The sequence below is a fragment of the Felis catus genome, chromosome A1 (genome assembly GCF_018350175.1).
Source record: "Felis catus isolate Fca126 chromosome A1, F.catus_Fca126_mat1.0, whole genome shotgun sequence".
NCBI lineage: Eukaryota > Metazoa > Chordata > Mammalia > Carnivora > Felidae > Felis > Felis catus.
The window spans coordinates 152,048,024-152,058,937 of NC_058368.1; the positions used below are offsets into that span (position 1 = coordinate 152,048,024).

Here is a 10,914-nt window from a genome sequence, read left to right on the forward strand (position 1 = left end):
AGCATTTTTGCCCTTGTCATTTGGGGAAAAGATTCTCATCTACAAAATAGAATACAGAAAATCCTTGTGAACTTACATGTGCTGCCTTTTCCATTCCACTGCACTTCTACCCAACCATGGAGCATTAAATGCAAGAAAGTCACGGAGGACCCACAGGATGTATAGGTAACTAGTTAATGCACATTACCTCCATAATCTCCCACTATCCTGTATTCCACTTTATTGCAATTCATCAGACCATGAATGATTCTATTCATTCACAAATATTGTCTAAATTGACCAGTCTTAGTCCCCCAGAAAGCATAGGATGAAACAAATACTCATGTGTTACTATTTTACTAAAGATGCAAACTCAGGAAAGCATAAGTGAGAGGGAGGAAGATGAGGCTAGGAAGAATAGACAAACTAAGAATTGAGTATTTTACAGTATCAAGTACAACGGGTTGTTGAATCTTAGAAGACCCTACATGTTCACTATCAACATGGAAAGTGCCTCTCGGTCAAGGAAAGGGGGAGATTTTTATCTACTAGATCCACTGTCCATTGGTCAAAGGTTTGTCCTGCAGAGTAAAGAGTTCTGGCCTCTCTATTCCTCTGATCCTTCCCTCTTCTCATCTGCACTTCCGGATTGTATTTGTATAAATGCCAAACCTCCATATTGGGGTCTTATTTTTTTAATGTTTATTCACTTTTGAGAGACAGAGAGAGAGAGAGAGAGAGAGAGAGAGAGAGAGCAAGCGGGGGTGGGGCAGAGAGAGAGGGAGACACAGAATCTGAAGCAGGCTCCAGACTCCAAGCCCTCAGCACAGAGCCTAATGTGGGGCTCAAACTCACGAACTGTGAGATCATGACCTGAACAGAAGTCAGATGCTAAACTGACTGAGCCACCCCAATCCTCTTATTGGGATTTTATGCCTCAGTATCAACAAGGAAGCCAGAAGGCAAGAGGACAATTTCTCAACGCGATTGTAACAGGATGTATGGTCAAATGATGCCTGCACGTAGTCGGAGCCCAAGCAGCACTGGTCTCCTCAGCAGTGCCCGAGACGAGACAAGTCACCAAAACAACGGAGACAGATCAGTACTACAGATCTCAAGTGTGCCTGGTACAACTACCCACTCCAGTTTTCAGTCCTAACTAAATCATTTTATTGTAAATCTAGGAAAAAGCCATAATTGTTGAAATTGAAACTGAAAACAACAGCATAAGAAACATCTACCTTTAGGGGAAAAGAATCTCCACTGATTGGCCAGTTTTGTGATCCAGTAAAGGGCTAAGCATTCACTTAAGCACTTTCCATATGTTCATTTCATGGCAGGTAATAGCACAGCTCTGCTCCAGAGTACTGGTTTTGTTGTTGAGCAGTTCTCTCAAAACTTCCAGGAATCAGAAAAGCTTTGGACTTCGGGCTGCAGAGGAAAACAGGGGGAAAATGAGGAAACAGTAAAGCAGAAAGAGGAGTGAGCAGGAGAAAGAAATAAGTAGTTCAAGTAGTTGTAGAGACTGTCCCCAATTACCTTAGGAGCTATTGAGAGACATTTTGTGCTGCTGATGTTCAAGCTTTGACCCTGAAAGAACATCAAGACAAAAGAGGAAAGTGAACAATCATTTAGAAGACACGGACAATTCAAATCAGCTACTGAATTCTGGCAAGAAAACACGGAAACCTTATGCCTTGTATAACCAACTCAGGATGATGAAAGACAGGATTATTATCTTAATGTTTTTTACACTGAATTATAGAGCCGAAAGGAACTTTGGTGATCATGGGATCCCAAATCTTCAAATACAGACAAGGAACTATAAACTTGAGAAAGTGACTTGTCCAAAGTCAAATAGTAAGCTAAGGGCCACAACAAGACCAGAACACAAGACTCCCATTCTTATTGTCAATGCCTTTCGATAACTTCAGGTGATTTAACTTTCCCAGAGAAAACACAAAGCAAACATTTCCCCCCTACTCAAGAAAAAATTAAATTAAATTAATGAACAGAGTGAAAATAGGGCTTTCAATTATATATTTATATATACACAGATTTATTCATTTACATTTATATATAATATACATTTATATATAATTAATAGTGTTTTAAGCAAAAGTACACGTGAAAAGAAAAGTGTATTACTTTTTGATATTTGAGCACAAATTGTTGTTAGTGCTAACAAAAGATTTACTGACCTGATAGGAAATTACTAGCTAAAATCAAACCCACATAGAACCGTTGGCTACTCCTTGCTTTGTTTCATCCTATTCAAAGGCTCCCATAAATACTAAATCTATATCTATTCATAGAACAATGAACTGCCAGCTTCTGCTCTAATGTACCACATTATCTACATTGACCAGATCGCTGCAGAATCTTGGCAAGGATTCCTTCTGTTAGAAAACTAATTCATTGCAGTGAGACACATATTTATGCTTTATTTATGTCTATTGGACAAAAGATTATTAAAAAGAATGGATGTTAAGATTACATTAAAAGGTCTGACAGAAGGCAGAACTTCAGAGCGAAGACTCTGTCCTCCTTTAACTCAACCCAGTGCAACTCCTTGCGAACACAGCCTGCTCGTTCAGAGATCACACTGGTTGGGCAGGAGCAGAGGGTTAAAGACTGAGAGAAAAATATTGCCCTCCTTTTAAACAGGGTAATAAACAACCTTATTTTGTTTTGTTTCAACACATTGGTCGTGCTTCTGCTGTTCTAAAATCTGCCTGTGCCGCAAGGGTCCTGGAGGTAACCTGCTGCCGAAGAGGCAACAGGCTTGATTTGCATTGACTCCAGGTGACCTCCCTGCAGGCAAAGCCCTGAGGACACCCTTCTGGAAGTACAGGTAGAGTTTAAAACACAGGTCCTGCCTGTACGATATTTTTAAATTGGCAGAGTTAAGAGAAAGAGAAGCAAAAATTATTACCAACATGATTCATTTTCTCCCAAAGCGCCTCAAGAGTCTCCAGAAATATTTAGCAACACTCCCACTGCATTTGTATTATTTAGATTTATTTTACTTGGAATAAAGTCATTTCTTTCCAACCCACATGTCCGAGGTTTCTCATTATCCTCAGAGCAGTCACATGACAGATGGTAATGGCTTCTTCTGTGCTGAAAAATGTCAATTGTCACACTGTAGAGAGATTTTACATTGTGTTCAAAATCTGCTGAAGAGAATGGTGTCAGTCTTTCAAATATGGCAAAAGGCTTGACCCTACTATTTCATCTAAAGAGACAATACTCACAACTGAAAGTGATGTAGAAGGGATGGGACTGTATCTGAGATATTAGGGAAAATACGTTATTTTTCTTCTGATATTTGTGTGATTCATAAAAGAGCAGTGTGTATGGGGGAGGCCTTATTTTGTAGCTGTTGTTATTGTTTTTATATGTTTGATTGGGTAGTTGCTTGGGTTTTTATTTTCCTGAATTGTGTGCAAAATTATGCCTATAAACAGGAGGTATTTTAGATGAGGGTTATTCTAACAAAGCACACACAGCAACTTTTTTTTCCCTGCAAATAACAAATCTCTAACAAGGACCCTAGCAAATGTCTTTGGGAGTGTACCTCTATAGACTTGTCACTTTTATTTAGTGGATAGTAGAATCACAATACATCTTAACCACTAAAGGAATGCTTGTAGAAATTAACTGAGACAAATCTAAAGTGTGAGATTCACTTGACATCAATAGGAACATAGAAATAAACCCTACGGCTTTGGGTAAATATATCACCTGAGCTAGCCCTTAGTCTAAAGAGATAACTGATTTCACCATTCACTCACCTATTTCTAAAACTCAGATAATTCTGAAAGAATATTCCATTTAATCACATTCTTCCTGATTTAAGTTGAATAATTTAGTTCAATAAAAATTGCTTGAGCATATATTGAGCTCCAATGATACAAAAAAGAATAAGATAAAGATAGGTATGCAAGTCACTTTAATATAAATCAAGTACTATTTAAAGGTACAAGCAAAATGTTTTAGGATCAGAGGTGACAGGATGATTAGGAAAGCTTTCATATAAAAATAAGATTTTTACCTGAATCTTAAAATATAAGTGTGGTTTCACCAGATGGAGTTAGTAGATACGGAAGATCATTTTAAGTAGTGGTAAGAGTGTGAAGGTGTCAAAGTGTATGGAATATTTGGAAATATTTGGAAAATGTAAGTGATTTCTAATATGACATAAGAGATATGATGTGGATGAGAAGCCAGAAAAATTGACTCAACAATTGTGAAGAGATCTGATTTCATTTTATAAGCAAGGAAAATCTATCAAAGGTGTTTGTTGGGTACTCATGGGTTTGTTTGTTTGTTTGTTTTAAGCAAAATCATCTTGGTATTGGGGGAAATAACCAAAAGAAAATATCAATTTGAGGGGAGAGACACTGGGTTGAATGGCCAGTTAAAGGGATTTTTATCATTTTCTATAACAGATAAGGGCCTGGATTAGAGGAATTATTATGTAAATAGAAAGACAAGATTAGAGGTAAAAAAAAGAGAATATAAAACTAATTGGATATGACATTTGAGAAAGAATGAATCGGAATTTTTTTTAAAAAAGGTTTATAGGTAGCAAGAAATATAACAAAAAGCACTAATGTAGAAGCAGTATTCAGAGCAGTGAATGTGTTTGGGGATATTTTGGAGTTGAGAGACCCAAGGCAGAAAATGTTGACAATGTTAAAACTACATACTGCTTTTGTCTCTATGAGTGAGTTGGGGATTTAGAGTTGGGGGTTGTGAACCTAACTGACAGTGAAGGCATGGGGGCAGATGAGGTCCTTAGAAAGGAGATGAAATAAGTCAACACTTGCAGGAGCTGGGCTGGGCTGAGGAGTGGCTGGCTCCTCACCAGTGCATAGGGTCAGTACTCCCCACAGGCCTACCTACACAGGGCATACCCTGTGTCCTCAGGCCATTGCTGGCTTCTCAGTCCATTTCGCAGGCAAATCCCTGCAGATTATATGGCACGCAGTCTTTGGTAAAAACCTCAGGTCCAAATGAAGTTTATATCAATAAACTGAGACTATAAATAGAAGGTAGATCATTCCCCCTTAGCAATTGGGTTCAATTTTATCCCTGAAAATTATATTTATATATGCTCTGAGTTTTATCATTGAATTTAGCATGTAAAATCTTTGCAATTTATGTACTTTGCTCATCAAATTATATATGGTATTGTTTCTATTGAAAATAAATAAAAGCATTTCATATTTTTTAACAAATAATGATACCTTAAGACTAATATTTACTTAAGTCATTCTTACTTCCACATACACTATAGATAGCTCTAAAAGCTGGTGAGAAATCTGTCTATATGCTTTACTCTTTGGCACCATTTTCCAGTGTTCGCTGTTGATAACTTCTTCAGAATTAGATTACCACTTTGGTTTAGCACATTACCTACTTAAGAAGCTCAACTGTGTTTCACTATATTTCTTCTTGGCTTGGGGAATATTCAGTATAGACATTAAATTCAAGATTTTCTTTCCCAGACATCCAGATGAAAAAATGGGGGAAAAATCAGTATAAAATTTTAAGCAATGTTTAAGTCAATTTTTTATAATTTAATATACAATCATTAACATATAATACCATGTCTAGCTGTTCCTTGCAGTAATTCTAAACATTATATTTAGAATGCTAAATACTATCAGGAGAGCCTGGGTGGCTCAGTCAGTTGAGCGTCCGACTTCAGCTCAGGTCATGATCTCAGAGTCCGTGAGTTTGAGCCCCACGTCAGGCTCTGTGCTGACGCTCAGAGCCTGGAGCCTGCTTCGGATTCTGTGTGTGTGTCTCTCTCTCTGCCTCTAACCCAGTCATGCTCTGTCTCTCTCTGTCTCAAAAATAAATAAAAACATTAAAAATTTTTTTAGAAGGCAAAATACTATCTTTCTTACTTTTGTGGGTGATATGGGGAGTAGGAAAGCAAGGAGTGATGCATGAATAGATAAAACAAACAGACACAGAGAAACCTCTGTGGTTTGTGATATGTGTTGTAAGAGAGATTTTTAAAAAGCTTCCTACGATATTTCTTCTAATGAAAAAATTATATTCCAAAGGGGCAAGCATAAATTGTAAGAAAGGTAAGATAGTTTGTTGTGGAAACAAAGAATAAATACTAAAAACCAGGAGGGGCCTTTTTAGAGCATTTAGTGTGCTACTGTGTAGCCAAATCTCTGAGACAGAGAAGGGACTCAGCCCCTCTCACACTGGCATAAGGGAAAGTACTAGGGATAGTAGGCACTGTTGGTAATCTACTCAGATTCCACAGTTATTGGAGCTGCTTTGCCAGCAAGGAAAAGAAGTTTCTGGGAATTTATATCGCCATTTCTTCCCTACCGCACCCCCGCCCCCATGACTGATTGGTGCCAGGGTATGAGAACCCAGCTCCTTTGCTGTTAGTATCCCGATGGTTCTGTGCAGTTTAGACTCGAGCTCCCCTGGGAGAATCAGGCTGAGCTTTGCCTGCTGGACATTACTTATAAATTCTCACTTCGATTCTTACTCTTCTCTGTCTTGCTCCCCTCTCTCCCTTACTGGATTTCCCTGGGAACTCTGCCTTAATACATCCCATTGCACACAAATCCTTGTCTGAGGATCAGTTCTGGGAATAAGGCTGAAAAGATATCCAGAATCATACCATGGAGTACCTTGAATGCCAGCCTATGGTTAACTGAAATTGGTTATCTTCCAGGTATTTGGCATAGTTTAGACATTGTCCTTTTTCGGCAGGTTAATCCTAAATAGAAACAGGCTGCCTCTACCACGGGGAAGTTGGGGGTAGGGGGGAGACAAGAGGATTAATAAGGCCCACATACCAGAAATTAACCTAAAATCTGTTAAATATGGAATATCTACTCTCCTGTCTTTTCAAAGGTTGTTTAATATTGTAAAGTTGTCTACATTTGCTAGTTTAGAATTACAAATTGAAGTACAAAGAGAAGCAAGAAAATGGATGCTTGAAGCAACTGGGAAACAATACATTATTATGTAAGAATCTTTTCTTACCTTAGGTAACACCCAGTCAAACCCTTTCACATTCTAACTCTTGGGCAGTGATACCAGAACAACCCTTTGTATCATTTGGACACAGTTACCTTTTATTTAAAAGGGGGGAGGGGGGCAAAAAATGTGGAAAAGCATTTTCTCAGGCCCTAAACTATGCTCGTCATGAATAAATGTTTAGGGATATCTAAACATCAGTACCACCACTAAATGCCCAATCCCAGGACCCACGTTCCTTAATAAATTGTGTGTGTGTGTGTGTGTGTGTGTGTGTGTGTGTGTGTGAGAGAGAGAGAGAGAGAGAGAGAGAGAGAGAGAGAGAGGGTTTACAATCAGTGGGGCATTCTAAAACATAGGGCCAGGGCCTCACTTGCTGAGGTCTAGGGTTATACTAAACAGCAAAATGCTGTTTCAACTTTAATTTATGAGCACCATGTCCATGGGAAAATATGCTGAAACAGTTCTTTTTGAAGGTTGAAAAAGTGAAAACTATATACACAAAGGAATAAAGGTTAGATAATGTTTCAATATAAGATACAAACTGATATGCATGGTTTTGTAAGTTAAAATGCATTTTACCAGCTCCACTCTTTCATAAGAAAAAAACTTACATTGAAATACATCCCAGAATATGTAAGTCACATACAATTTCAATAAACCTCTATTTATACATTGCAAACAACAAAAAATACATTATACATTGCAAACAACAAAAAAGACATATTTTCCTTTTTTTCTTCTAAGAATTCCTCACAATAGACATCATCTAATGCCAGTAGACCATTGTTTACTTAGTGGTATTGAAGAACAGAATTTCAAAAATATTCTTCAAGAGGTATTTATAATAAAAAGTACTTTGATTCAGTAATGCACAGTAAGGTTAAGCTAGTGCCCCTTAAAGGATGTTTTATCCTAGAAAAGGACATCATTTCAAATAACATAGAATATAACTTATGTGTTGTAATCCAAAAATGTAAGCTACGTGACAGAGTGGAAAAGAATAAAACACAGAGTTTGGAGTCACCAGCTATTGCCCCAAGAAGGTCAGTAAAGCATTTAACTCTGACGTGAACCCACACACTTAATCTCACCTCTTTGGCAAGTCCACCACGTAAAAAAAGCATATGTTGCTATTACTGAATCACGAGAGCAAACACTTAACACTCACTTGTTGAATAAATGAATAAATAAATGATCAATCTATTTTGACCTCTGTTTCCAGACTTGCAGAATGAGGAAGCTTACATTACTATTGGATGATTGGTTGCGTCTGTATACATTTGATCCAGGTTTGGGAATAATTCAATGAAAATAGGAACTCATTACACTAGCCAACATCACAGTTTGAGATGGTTTGTATCTCTTATAGTTTTCTAACCAGCAGTATCCAGACTCAAAATAAACTACCTGCAGTGCTATGGTTAATGGTAACTTTGAGTGGGATGTGACAATAGAATTCTAGGTAATTAATCTGTATTCCCTTTACTATTTCTCAAATATTTGTTACACTGCAATGCATTTACACTCCTGATTCAGAACTTCCAGTTCTACTTCTACTGTGGGGGGGGTGGTGGAGTGCATAAGCTATCTTGGGATTTGCAAAACGCCGTGCATCTTGTGCCTGTACAAATCATAAGACTCTTTGTCTGAACCTCGTGTTACTTGCATGGGAAAGCATGAGTAAGTTCTTCTCTGAAGTTTCAAAGAAACGTTAACGTGCATATGTTTGAGAGGAAATGAGCCATGAATTACAGAACTTCCCAGCATGCAGTCTTGTCCAGTCTTGGCTCTCAATTCCTTCTAAAATTCTTTGCTTCCCTGAAATACATGTCATGTGCAGGTTTTGTTCATGGCCAAGCAAAGGTTTTCCACCGCTTTACAATGGTTTGCACTGGCTTCAAACAAAATTGCCTGTGTCAGGGTAGAGATTCAAAAAAATGTTTATGCTGATATGACTCAAGCTCAGGCAGAATTTCTTATTTCCTTTCAAATGTGTTTTTCAAAACCCAGGGCATATGTTCTGCCTGAAAGTTATTTGTGACAATAACTTAGAATTTCCTCTAACCTAATATACCAGCTTCAAAATTAATTATGGAACCATTTTAAGTGCAGGTAGAGAGCTCCAAAGCTATTGCCTATATATGGACAGTCTTACAGCACAAAAGAGCAATACCTATGATTGGCAGAAAAATTGGTAACAATGGTTTTTAAGGAAATGCATTCTTGCCATTTGGTCAAAAGATAGACATTTAGAATAGTAAGGTTTGACAATCATATAAGAAGAAGAAATAGAATAATAAAATTTAAGATTTGGCAAATGTGAAATGTTTTTAAAGTCTGCACTTTCTTCATGGGGAAAAAAGTGTTTCTTCTTGCTTACATATTTTTTTAGGTTTAAACATGTTATCTCAAATACTTCAATAAGTTTGCAACTTTGAAATCAGTTCAAACTTAATAAATGCCTATCAGTGTGGAATGTATTGGAAAGACAAGGCAATATTCTTTACGTTTCTTTCAATATCTCAAAATGTAACTGGAAAGACAAGATAGATCCGTATGTATTAGTTTATACTTGAGATAATTACAAACAGAATTGGAGGAGTGTTCTAGGCTCCCCACTTACATATCAGAGTTCTGTTAAGGCACCAGAGCTAAATTTCCTTGTCAATTCATAATGAGCATCCAGCCATGACATCCTATATATTAACTTAGAAAGCTTTTTGCCTTTCCCTAGTTGTTAGCCAGGCAAGATATAATTTGAAATTCATCTGACCATATCAGAAGAAACCAAGAATTCGAGGTTAGTCTAGAAACCTAGATCTGTCAGTATTTATAGATGGATCGTTACCAGATGGCAAGATTCACTAGAAGAAAATATAAACTACTCCCAGGATAAGGTAGTTGAATGTAGTGGCAAGGTGTTATCTGGCTCTCCCCACTTCTCCTACTTTTTGGTCATGGGATGTGGGCATTTATACTGTCCAACTGTGAAAGGGATGAGATCTAGGAAAGGACATGTGATGGTAGTCTATAGGAAAGATCTCAGATCTCAGAATATGAGACTTTAAATGATGATATCCTTAATGAACAATGTATTTCTAAAGACGAAAAGGAAATAGGGTATTCTCATTCAGTTAGTCATTCAAAAGACAGGACTTCATCGTGTAACACTTGGAACAAAAATCTGAAGTATCTAGTTTAGCTAAGAAGAAATATGACAGTAAGCTTTCATCAGTTCTGATGCTTGAATGCCAAAATTTATTTGACTCAAAGAGGTTTGGTTTTATTCAAATTCTTTTTTTTTTTTAATTTTTTTTTTCAACGTTTATTTATTTTTGGGACAGAGAGAGACAGAGCATGAACGGGGGAGGGGCAGAGAGAGAGGGAGACACAGAATCGGAAACAGGCTCCAGGCTCTGAGCCATCAGCCCAGAGCCCGACGCGGGGCTCGAACTCACGGACCTCACGGACCGCGAGATCGTGACCTGGCTGAAGTCGGACGCTTAACCGACTGCGCCACCCAGGCGCCCCTGTTTTATTCAAATTCTTATTAAAACCTCTAATAAAGTTGTCTTTCACTTTTTCCTCTATTTTTCATAAAATGACATAATAAATAAATAAACTAAGAGGGTCAATTGGACACACATGGTAAATTATAATGACAGGTGAAGGACAATTATATTACTGATACATACAATTCTTCAAAGTTTTAACAAGGCTGGCATTTCTTTCAAAGTGACTGCCAGGTTTTGGTTTGTTGGGAAAATAAGGAGAGCAAACTGCAACTTTAATAACCTTACATCTCACATAGCCACGAATACTGCAATGGAGACAAAAATGATGCTATTTAACATATATGGGAAAGAATGAAAAGGAGAACTAGTATGGGATGGGCAGGGGAATGAA

At 37.6% G+C, this 10,914-nt stretch overlaps 1 long non-coding RNA gene across 2 annotated transcripts in view; it reads right to left on the minus strand.

The window, feature by feature from the left end:
• LOC123379074 overlaps window positions 1-5,721 on the minus strand; it is a 30,611-nt gene extending 24,890 nt beyond the window's left edge. The window contains exons 1-2 of one of the 2 annotated variants that reach the window (XR_006583067.1): window positions 1,519-5,721; window positions 1,221-1,410 (exon numbers count right to left, since the gene is read on the minus strand). This is a non-coding gene — a long non-coding RNA (uncharacterized LOC123379074). The remainder of the gene's footprint in view (window positions 1-1,220; window positions 1,411-1,518) is intronic. The other variant, XR_006583066.1, reaches the window with a different exon arrangement.
• Window positions 5,722-10,914: the final 5,193 nt, after the last annotated feature.